The sequence below is a fragment of the Spermophilus citellus genome (genome assembly GCF_964194105.1).
Source record: "Spermophilus citellus genome assembly, chromosome: 2".
Classification (NCBI taxonomy): domain Eukaryota; kingdom Metazoa; phylum Chordata; class Mammalia; order Rodentia; family Sciuridae; genus Spermophilus; species Spermophilus citellus.
Genome location: NC_138183.1, coordinates 218,729,547 through 218,741,788, shown reverse-complemented (window position 1 = coordinate 218,741,788; position 12,242 = coordinate 218,729,547). Strand labels below are relative to the sequence as shown.

Genomic DNA, 12,242 nt, shown 5'->3' with positions numbered 1-12,242 from the left:
ACTGTCCCATTTCATTTCATGGAACCCTAGCCCAAAAGATGAGGGGTGGGAGGTCCGAGGGAGAGACATTTTTTGTCTATACACCCAGACAGCTTCCTTCCCCCAACTACAATATGTCCAATTTCAAGTGCATAGAACAGGGAGAAAGCCACTCATTTCCATTCCAAACAAGTCTCCTTTGGGAATTCCTGCCCTGAAATAAGGACAGTATCCGAGCTCCAGGAGAACAGACTGAGGACGCTGAGCCTCAGTTCACAAATAATGTTGTCATTTTCAAGTTGCAGCCTAGAAAAGTCAGGGCTCTCCAGATTTGGGAAACCCCCTTATTGCTGGGTCTCTACAGTTCCTTGCACTTCTGACAATAAAAGAAGTCAGGGACACTGGTCTTCTTAATCTTAGCAGGAGAGGTGGGTCCATGTCCCACACAGACTGCACTCAATCATGGGCCACCCTGCAAAGGGCTTCCAGCAGTAACAAATGATCACATCCCATGAGTCACCACCTGATTCTACCCTGATGTCTTCATCCATGGCCCACATCTTGCCTTCACTGGAGCTGGCATCTCTATCTTGGTTCTTTCAGTGCTGGCCACCTCCTTGCTTTCGTTGTCAGTGTGAGGGGCTCCTTCAGGTGCACTGAGACAGGAGGTCTAGGTGCCTCAGGGGGTTTGGGGAGCACAGGGGCTGGGGTTTCACCCCCTACCACTGCTGCCATCTCTTCCTCTTTCTTCTCTTCTTCCTCCTCCTCCTGTTCAGAGTCTGTATCACTGGGGGGGTACCTGGGGAGGGCCAGGAGGTGGGAATCTTTTCTCCCCCCACCTGCCCCTGCTCAGCCTTTTTCAACTTCCATTTCTTGCTCTTCTTAATTCAAGACTTCTTTTCCCCATCCCCAGGACTTGGCAGAGGCCTCTGAAGCACCCCCAAACCAGCCCCACCTCCTGGCCCCAACTTTCAGTTCTTTTGGTCCTTCTTTCGAGGCTGAGAGAGATCTCCCTGGGAAAGGCATACTGTGGGGAGAGCAGCAGGGTACCAGGAGGTTTGTGTCAGAGATATGGGTGACCATGGAGATGCCACTTTGGGCCCATGAAAATCAAAGAGAGTCCTTGAGCTTCATTTTCTCAAGCAGGGTGGACTATCAAGAGCCTGCATACATGAGAAGGTGGACCTTGGGGGTCTAGGCTGAGTGCTACCTGCTTGAACTGCCCTTCTCTTAGTTGATTTTGCTTTTTTTAACCAAGGTATGGATGGTTCAAAGATCAGAGGGGCTGAGTCCTGGCCACCGTTGTCTGCAGCACTCTCACCATGCAATGGAGAACTGGAGCCAGAGGCTGGCCATTGCTTTACCAGTTTTATGTATCATTTCAGGTAGGTTCCTCCTGTAAGTATTAATACAATCCCACCTCAAGGTCATTGTTCTCCTGTCCCTAACTCTTTGCTGGGTGGGGGAGGTGGGGGGGTGGGGAATGTAACTAGCATAGGCCAAAACAAAACTACAGAATTTGTTGAAATCCTCAATTGTTCTCTGATGTTTCTCTGGTAGCTTCCGGACTGGGCTCTCCCATGGCTTTCAGCATCCACCCCTCCCCTCCTCCAGGTCCGGTGACCCCCTCCCCTGAGCCGGAGATCCTGGTGCCACTTCTGGTGGTACTCCTACTACCTTGCTCCACAGAAGTGTCTGCTTCAGCTGAGACTCCCTGCCAGCAATATTGATACCACATGTCATGTAATTTCCTTCACAAGATTAATCACATTGAAATTCAGTCTCACAGAAAATCTCAGAGCACAGACAAAATGTAGAACACTTCTTAACTAGAACATAGCATGAATGGCCTCTATTCCAATTTTCAATAGAATCCCTATTTTCCTCTGAAACCTCATGAGCCCAGTCTTTATGATCTGCAGTCCTATTGGTATTCTGATCTTCTGAGCTCCCACTAGAATTTTCCATTAAGCTCTGCCTACAACATTTTAAATCTTTTTCAACTTAGAACTTTTCAAATTTCCTCCCATAAATTCCCCAAATCTCAAAAAGTTTCTGAATCATGTGGTCATAGCAATGATGCCACTTCTAGGTGCCATTTTTATTTAGCCAGCATTTTCACTGCTGTTGACCAAAAGCCCTGACAACAACTTTAGAGGAGGAAAAGTTTTTTAGCACTCATGGTTTCAGAGATCTTATTCCATAAATGACTACATTTTTCAGGGCCTATGATAAAGCAGGGCATTATGGAAAAGAGTGTGGTGGGGGAAAGCAGCTCAGGGCATGACACCAGAAAGCAGAGAGAGAGAGAATATTCTGCCTCTCCCACTGACTAAGTATATACCCCAAGGTATGCCCCAATGACTCATCTCCTTCAACCACTCAGATAATCCCTTTAAGGTAGTTAATGTACAGATTAGGTTAAGTCTTTAATAACCCAATCATTTTACCTCTAAAATGTCTTGCATTGTCTCACATATGAGCTTTTGGGAAACCCTTAATATCTAAACTATAACAATATAATATTTCCTTTATGAGTGAACTCACACCAAATAGAACAAAGGAGATAATTGATAACAATACTTACCTATGTATAGCATTTATTTATTTTAATCTGTGAACTTAATTTTTAATGTGAGTATATATGTGTGTTTATTGTGAATAAAATAGTTTATTATTATTTATTTTTATTCTTCTTTTAAATAGAAAGGATATCATTTTTTTCCTTTCTTTTTGAATCCAGTGACTAATGAACTCACATTAATTCTCATTTCTTTTAGTGATTTTTTTCAGTTTTCCTGGTGTATAGTCTTGTTTTTAGATGTGTGTTTATTCTCCAGTGCTCTACCAGTTAGAGAGAATTCAGAAGGGATAGACATAGTAATAGAAACACAAGTCTTCTGAAAGCATTTACTATAAATATAAGTGGAAAATATGACATTTAAATGTGCAAATATATCATTTTCATCCTGGATAACAGAAAATAAATATTGTATAAAAGCCACTTCTTCCCTAAGAAGCCTATAATTTGATTTATGTTAAGACAATTAAAATCTCAATGAAATGACTTAGGAAATTTAAAAAAAATAATTTAGCTAGGAAAGTATAAAAAAGAGGTCTGGAAATCAATCAACCAATTTTGTGTGCACTGATTATTCAGCAATTTCCGGGTACAGTTATTATTTATTGGGAAAAAAAGCTATTACTTTACATTAAGGCTATAAACAATGGCTAAATATGTAATAATGAAGCCAGAGAGCAGTAACTGATCTCAGGTTAGTCAAGCACTGTTTTTTTTAGAGAGAGAGATAATTTTTAATATTTATTTTTTAGTTTTCGGTGGACACAACATCTTTATTTTATTTGTATGTGGTGCTGAAGATCAAACCCAGCACCCCGTGCATGCCACGCAAGTGCACTACGGCTTGAGCCACATCCCCAGCCCTATTCAAGCACTTTTTAAAATAAAAAGATAGGAGCAATTAATAAAGCAATTGAGATATTTCAGTTAATACAGAAGTAATTAACAAATCAATTGAGATGTTTCACTTAATATATTATAAAATGTGCAAAAACATATTCATCAAAAATAGAAGTATAATTAAAAGAAAATGCTAACGGGAATAATTTTAACATATGTAAAAGGTAACTGGAGACTTAATAGATAATGATTACTCTATTCAACAAATATTTGAAGACTATAAATTACAGATAATTACAAGCTAGAGTAAGAAAGAAATTTTTGATGCAAAGGAGAGTAATTGAAAACACATTCAGATAAAGAAGTCTAGGAAGATCTCTATGCTGATGACTGCCAATGTCTTGGCTGGGCACAAGATCACGAGCCACCACACACCTTGTAGATTCAAACAGCAATCTTTATTCCCGAACTCACACCGGCCTCTACACACACGTTCTGGGGAAATCCAAGTTCTGCCGCCGCCCAATTCACCTACTCCACGAGGCTTTCTTCTCCAATATCCCATTTGAATCTCACGAGAACTCAACGGGAACAAGCAGCAGGAACACCCTAATCCTGGCAGCAATAATCTTCAACCTCCAACTTCCCTAAAACCCCTATTTTCTTAAACTGGGAACGCCCTAAACCCAAGGACCTGGATACTTCCTCAAACCTGATCAGCTCTAAACCCGGATCCGCCTTGGTCCTTGAGCAAGGTCACCTTACATGCAATGTCAACAGCGAAATCCATTTAACATGGGGTACGCTAGCAAGGAAATTTTGATGCGTCATTCCTACTTGGCAATGGCCCTCAGCAGATGACATTTTAGCTAGTGGGAATATTTAGGCCAAGTTCTGAATAAAGAGATCAAACAATAAATTCATTACACAGACGGGAGCATGTACAATGGCTCAGATATACAAAAGGAAAGTAGAGCATGGTAGGTGGAGGACAGTGAGTTAAGGGAAGAGTTATTTGAGATAGCATTAAAAGGACAGACAGAAATAGGCACTCCAGGGGATATGTGGATTAGAGTGAAGTTTGTATCTTATTCAGAAATCAACAAAAATCCCTAGAAGCACTTTAGGTCAGTGTGTACATGGTAGGATTTGCCTTTTTTAAAATGTATAACTATTCAGAATGGATTGATCAAAAGGTTACTGGAAACAATTTGTCTGTATGTATCAAGATTCTGGAAGCAATTGCCATCCACGGACTAGAAATTATCTTTTCCAAAATCTAGGAATATATTTAGAAATGTACATGATTAAAGATTCTTGAAGAATTTCCCAGTCTATGTTTTTATACTAGAAAAAAATAAAATCCTAGTAACAGGAGAATGAACAGGGACATAGAGCATCTGACAAGCATTGTGATACATATTTAAAGGGATAGGAACATACTAATGAACATGTATATACACATACATATGTCTTTCTTTCTCTAGTATTCACATGAGCATACACATAAAGATTTTCATATCTTTTAAAAAACTATTTTCATGGATAATGGGTTTTATGCTAATATAAGAAAATATTATTTTATTTGGTTAGTTTAATCCAAATTTCAAAGAGAATCATTAGAATCGTGACTTCTATCATTTCGTTCACTCCTTCATGACTGCATTGATCAGAGCTATAAACTTAATTACATGAAAATATATGCTTTGATTTATATGCTATAGTTTAATTGAAAACAAATCTACCTACATGTGTGTTATTATAAGCTTGTTTGATCTATAAATTGTATATTTAACATTGTATTGATTTATAGAGGTTGTGCACCATATATTTCCCCTGGTATATCTTATTTGAAGTAGTAATATTCAAAACAAAACAAAACAAAAAAGATTCTAATGAGTTAGTTCCTATTTCTGTCTACTGAATCAATAGAGGTTTATAGCTTTTGTAGATAGGCACATTTTGTGCTGGACAAAATTGATATTTCCATCATTCTTGATACAAAGATATAATGGAAAAATAGCAAAGTACATCAAAGGCTTCTATTAATTTCAATAAGGGAAACATGAAGAATTTCAAATTTTTCTCTACATTTTTTTTTGCACAAGATCCCTGTTGTCACACTCGGAATTTATCTTCTGTTTTGGTTCCTTTTTTGAATATTTATTTATTTTTTAGTTGTAGTTGCACACAATACCTTTATTTATATGTGGTACTGAGGATCGAGCCCAGGGTCTCACACATGCTAGGCGAGCGCTCTACCATTGAGCCACAACTCCAGCCCCTGTTTTGGTTCCTTTTGATCAAAATAGTATGTAATTGAAAAACCAAAGGAGCAGTGAAAGAAAAACAGAGATACCTGAAAAATTTAAAAAAGGTTTTTAAGTTCACAATAGCCATGGAAGTTGATTTACAAGCATGCACATGAATGTGGGGTCAATCAAGAGAACTGACCTTTAGATCTTGTTTTAAAGTAGTGTCTGTCACCTTAGCATGTCCCTTCCCCTCCTGAACCTGAGTTTCTTCATCTGACATGTATCTGGGAACACCTTATCCTGTGGAATACAAAATAAGATTATTCAGGCTAGTTAAATCCAAAGCAGAGCCTCTCTGCCTAGTCCTTCTATTCATACACAACCTAGCCACATTAGCAAATGAGTTAAAATTAGAGATATTTGAATGAATAATTTACTATTTATTAAAAGCTCAACATTTTTCTTTCTTATTTGTATGACAAAAATCCTTTGTTTCTTTTCATGTGTGTCATCCCTCTTTGATACTCCACTTATCATATTTTGTCAAAAACAGGAAGATCTATTATACCTTAAACAAAGACTAATCATTTGCATTATTGTAAAGTGGCAAATAGGCTCATTGAAAATCAATTTCAAGGAAATGTAACCTCTTTATCTTCCTTAATTTACCTTTAAGTGAAATTTACAATATGCTTTATGTTTTTTTTACTTTGAACCAATTTTTGTTTGTGAGTATGCCTCAATTTTTTTCACTCTTGAAGTAGCTATCTACCAAACATAAAAAAGCCAAAATTAACTCTGTGAACTTTGTATTTAAGTTTTACAAAGCACATGAATATAAAGGTAATTAACGTGAAATTATCCTTGATTGATAAAAAAGTATGCATTAAAACATTCACCCAGCATCAGCTTTATTTTAATAAAAGAAACATGATTATAGGACTAGGGAAATAAGTCATTGGTAAAGCAATTGACTACATGTGTGAAGACATGGATTCGATCCCTACTACAGCACATTTTAAATAAAAATTTATATAAACTAATAATTTTATCTTACATAAAAATTTATATGAAATAATTTATACTATATAAAATAATGATTTTATTATATAATATAAAATAGTTGCAATTATAATATATATTGGACCAGAGATATATTTATGTCACCATGGTAAATTTTCAAAAGAAAAGAAAGTAATATGTAACAAAATATATAAAGGTATTTTTATAGTCTAATTTAGAAACATAAATCCAGGAATTCATTATATGATTTTAACTCAGAAGTCCAACAATTTAATGTGGAGAAATTCTTATATAGATGCATTTTCCCTAAATGAGATATCAATATAGCACAAACAAAATTGTACAAGTTACAAGACCAATACATTAGTACAAGCAGTCATTGTATTACCAATGAATGTCAATTATTATGAAGTCACAAAGAACAATGAGAGGAGTAAACTTAAAATTTCTAAAATAATAAATCAATTTAATTAAATGATTATAGGTACATAAAGTCATATAAATAAGTTGTTACATTTTGGATCTGGATGTCCCCCAAAGACTCATGTATTGCAGGCTTGGTCTTTCATGCAGCAAATGTTCACAAATGGGGTACTTGAGAAGTAAATGGATCATTAGGACTTTAACTTTATCAATGGGTTAACACATTGAGGGCTTAATAATTTGAATGGACTATTGGGAGGTGGTGAAAATTTCAGCAGGTGGGACATAGTTGCAGGGAGAGAGTCCTTGGGAGCATTTCCTTGGAGACCATATTTTCTCCTTGGTCCAATCCCCTCTCTCTCCTTCCTGGATGCCATGAGGTAAGAAGCCTTGCCCTGCCACACTCTTCCACAATGAAGTATTTCTTCATCACAGGGCCAGAAACAATAGGGTCAACCAACCATGGAATGAAGTTTCTGATACCATATGCCAAAATGTCTTTTTTTTCTTTTACTTTTTCTTTCCTTTAATTTGATTTTATTTTTTAAATACATGACAGAGGAACACGTTATAATTCTCATTACTCATATAAGCACAATTTTTCATATCTCTCTATATAAAGTATGTTCACACCAATTCATGTCTTCATACATGTACTTGGATAATGATGTCGATCACATCCATCATCATTGCTAACCCTCTGCCCCCTCTCTTCCCCTCCAAACCCTCTGCCCTATCTAGAGTTTGTCTATTCCTCCCATGCTCCCCCTACCTACCCAACTATGAGTCAGTCACCTTATATTAGAGAAAACATTTGGCATTTGTCTTTTGGGGATTGGGTAACTTCACTTAGCATTATATTCTCCAACCCTATCAATTAACCTGCAAATGCCATGATTTAATTCTCTTTCATTGCTGAGTAATATTCCATTATGTAAAAAGTAGACCTTAATCTTCATTATGTAGAATTAGGCCCTAACTTCCTTAATGAGACTCCTATAGTGCAAGAATTAAAACCAAGAATCAATAAATGGGATGGACTCAAACTACAAAGAAGCAATCTGTGAGGCGAATAGAGATACTACACGTTAAAAGCAAATTTTCACCTCTCACATATCAGATAGAGCAATAATCTTTTTTTTAATATTTATTTTTTAGTTCTCGGCGGACACAACATCTTTGTTGGTATGTGGTACCGAGGATCGAACCCGGGCCGCACCCATGCCAGGCGAGCGCGCTACCGCTTGAGCCACATCCCCAGCCCGAGCAATAATCTTTAGGGTACATAAAGAACTCAAAAAGCTAAGCAACAAAAATAAATAAATAAACAAACCAATCAATAAATGGGCCAAGGACCTGAACAAGCACTTCTCAGAAGAGGATATATAATCAATCAACAAATATATATATAAAAAAATTAATCACCTCTAATTACTAGAGAAATGCAAATCAAAACTACTCTAAGATATCATCTCACTCCAGTAAGGGTGGCAGCCATTATGAAGACAAACAACAACAAGTGTTGGCGAGGATGTAGGGAAAAAGGTACACTCATACACTGCTGGTGGGACTGTAAATTGGTGCAGCCAATATGGAAAGCAGTATGGAGATTCCTTGGAAACCTGGGAATGGAACCACCATTTGACCCAGATATCCCTCTCCTCAGTATATACCCAAAGGACTTAAAAACAGCATACTAGAGGGACACAGCCACATCAATGTTTACAGCAGCAGAATTCACAATAGCAGAACTGTGGGACCAACCTAGATGCCCTTCAGTAGAAGAATGAATTTTAAAAAAAGGGGGGGAAGCCAAAAATGTCTTTCCTCCCCACAATTTATTTTCCCATGTATTTTGTCCCAGCAATGAAAAACTAGCACCTATGTGTAAACATGTGTTTCATCTTATGTTTCTAAATAGCTCGACAAAATTGCATCTTATTATTTCTATATTCATTATGAGGATTAAAGAATACATTTAAGGTACTTAAAATACTATCTTCCTGATAACAAGTTTTCAATAAATGTTAACTATCTTTGCTACTATTTTTAACTGACTTAAGTCAGTTTGACCATCATAGAATTTGAATATTTTGTGGTAAATGTCATGAATTTCTTATAGTAATCAGTAGGTGATTTGTTGTAATATACAATCTGTTCCACTATACACTGAAATACAAAGTTACTTTCACATGATAGAAACTAATTTTTTTAAAAAAATTGTTTTAGTTGTCACTGAATCTTTATTTTATTTATATTTGGTGCTGAGAACCAAACCCAGTGCACACGTGCTAAGCAAGCGCTCTACCACTGAGCTACATCTCCAGCCCACTAATGTGTTTTTTAAAGTAATAATACAGTCACATAGTAGCAGAGAAGGTTGTTAAAAAGTTGTGACCAAAGTCTTATTACTAGATATGCTATTTTAATTAAATCAAGGTTCATCTTAAATTGTGCTATAAATATAAGTATTAATTAACAGGAAGGCACATATATCAGCACACATTTATATAATTTCTTACAACTTGGTAGAATCTCTGTAACTCAAACAATTATTACAAAAGTAACTTTTCTTAAAAGGAATCCTTGAGGAATATTTTTAATCATAGCAGCTTGAGTGAATTTTCTGGTTAGATTAGGCAAGGAATCCTCTGTTAGATAGAAGGGCATCTTACCTACACTATGCTGTTAGCTGAAGGATTCTCCCTCAGAATATAAGCTACTAAAATCACTAGATTCTTAAATTCTTGAACCTATCTGAATACAATATGTTTGATCCAATATTATCCATATTAGAATATAATACCTATGGGGTGGGTGTCTGACCCTCAGAAATTTGGCAGGGAGAAACATTTGTAGAAGTCTCAAAATTCTAACAGGTGACTGAAGTGAAATATCAGGGACAAGCCAGTTTTCTTTTATGTGCATTTAAAAAAGACATGTAATAAGAGGCAGAGCCAAAGAGTAAGAAGGTCGATGGCCAGCCATTGTGAAAAATGAGGTGACTGGTCAACTTCTAGAAGCACAAGAAGAAAAAGTATGGATTAAATAAATTTTAGTCCATAAAATTTATTACCACTAACACTAATGGAAAAACATACTACTAACATCTCCATGGTAACTGACAAATATTGTAGGGAAGAATTTATGAGCAATAACTGAAGGTCTCACAGTTGACATGATTGAAGAGCTTTATCTTTAATTAATTGTCCCCAGGAAATAGAGGAGAACTGAGTTAACACATACAAATATTTCTCTGCCCACACTGAAATGCCATAAAATAATTCAGATTATGTATATGCTATGATCATTTTTATTAATGATGAATATTATTGTAACTATTTTATGGATCAAAATCCTATTTATCCTATTTCAGTGAGGAGAGTTTATTGTATAATACATGAAGAAATCAAACCACTGACTTGTGCATCCTAAATATGCATGGAAATCATTCAATAGAGTCGAATCTATGTGGAAAGTTTAGTACTGTTACCGATCTTACGGCTACTGAGCTACAAAGGAGTTTTTCAGGGAGTATTCACAGGTGTTTTTGAAGTGAACTATCCTAACATTTAACTTTCCTGGACACAACAATAGCTAATGGGAAGAAGAATAAGCAAAATAGTAGAAATGCCTGACAGAGGTGGTGTTTGAGGAGCTATAGATAAATACACTGATATTTCTTTATAATTAGTAAAAAAAAAGACTCAGTATTAAAAAATACTTAGTTTAACACAAAGTTATACAATTCAGAAAATTATCAGTGGGTGACATGGGATTAGGATATGTTAGAGGAAAGAAGCCTGGGTATGATCAGTTCCATGCACTTTCCTTTCTCCATTCTCACCAATGGTCTCAACAACCCTCTCTTGAGAAAATCTGGAACATAATTAATACAAGAACTTAAAATTATTTTAAAATTTAATGTCTGAATACCTATATCTGCTTAATTTTTAAAAAGAATTAATTTTAAATCTACAGAGCAAATCCAATCATTCTCTTAGTGCTCTCTAATAACACACTATATTATTGAGTTAAATATTCTCTCTGGTGGTTTCAATGTTATGTATTCAGGTATATGTTTCAACCTCAGTTGGCAGCAATGTTCTGGTGCCTACCAGTCAGCTCAGTCTTCACAGTGGCTGACTATTGACCTTATTCCTCTTTGGCTCTTTCTAACAGCTCATAATGATGACTTGTCCCTGAGATTTCATCTCAGTCACCTGTGTGGCTCCCAATTTCTGAGGTTCCAGCACCTTGGGATATTTGGGAGAGTTATTTGCTTTATTTTTATCTGGTTACTTCATCCATCAGTTGAAATTATCATTGATATCTATTTCATACTGTTGTTGTTTTCAAATGAAAAATGATTGATTGATAATTATGATAATTTAATAAGATAGCACTAAAGACTTGTCTCAAAATCAATTTGATTTTGAGACAAGTCTTTAGTGCTATCTTATTAAAATACAATGAAACATGTTACATGAGTATTCATTTTGTGTTGTTAAATTATGAGTCCTAGAATAAGCTCCTTTTGTATTTCCTAACATAATTATTCTATATAGTTATAAATTTTATTACTGCTAGGACGAAGTAAATTAATTAATTTATATTGGTTAGAGGCTGATGAGAAATCCTGTGGGAATAAAGTAGTAAAAGGGAAAGCAATTAATTAATAATTTTATTTAATTAAAATATATTTTGATAGAGTATTTTATTTACAAAAATCAATATTAATAAAAGTGAAATGAATGTGTATATATTAAACATATAAACAAATCCCTATCTGAAATTATGCTAAAAATATCTGTAATTAATAAATTACTTTCTAAGTGGATCTTATGTTCAATAATAATTGAAGGTTACAATAACAATTTATATATTCCTGGCTAGGCATTTTTGCTGAAGTATGAGATGTGACTGGTTGGATCATTAAAAAGCAGAGATATGATCACATCAAGGCTAATGTCATTTATTTAATAACAATAAGTAGAAACCACTTTTGCTTTCCATTGATCTCAATCACAGAGGGTAGAGGAGAGACACAGAGGACAGCCTGCTGAGTGCACAAACCTCATTAGTGTTCTTCTGCTCAGCACTTTTCCACCATCCACAGAATGTGTCTGCTCAGCTATTCC

The 12,242-nt window shown here is 35.7% G+C and overlaps 1 pseudogene across 1 annotated transcript; it reads right to left on the bottom strand.

Annotated features, from left to right (window-relative positions):
* Positions 1-294: 294 nt before the first annotated feature.
* Positions 295-1,530, bottom strand: LOC308638480 (PHD finger protein 23-like; annotated as a pseudogene). Its single transcript has 2 exons — positions 1,429-1,530; positions 295-1,131 (listed from the first exon to the last, which is right to left on the bottom strand). The product of its transcript is annotated as a PHD finger protein 23-like (transcript).
* Between the last annotated feature and the right edge of the window lie 10,712 nt (positions 1,531-12,242).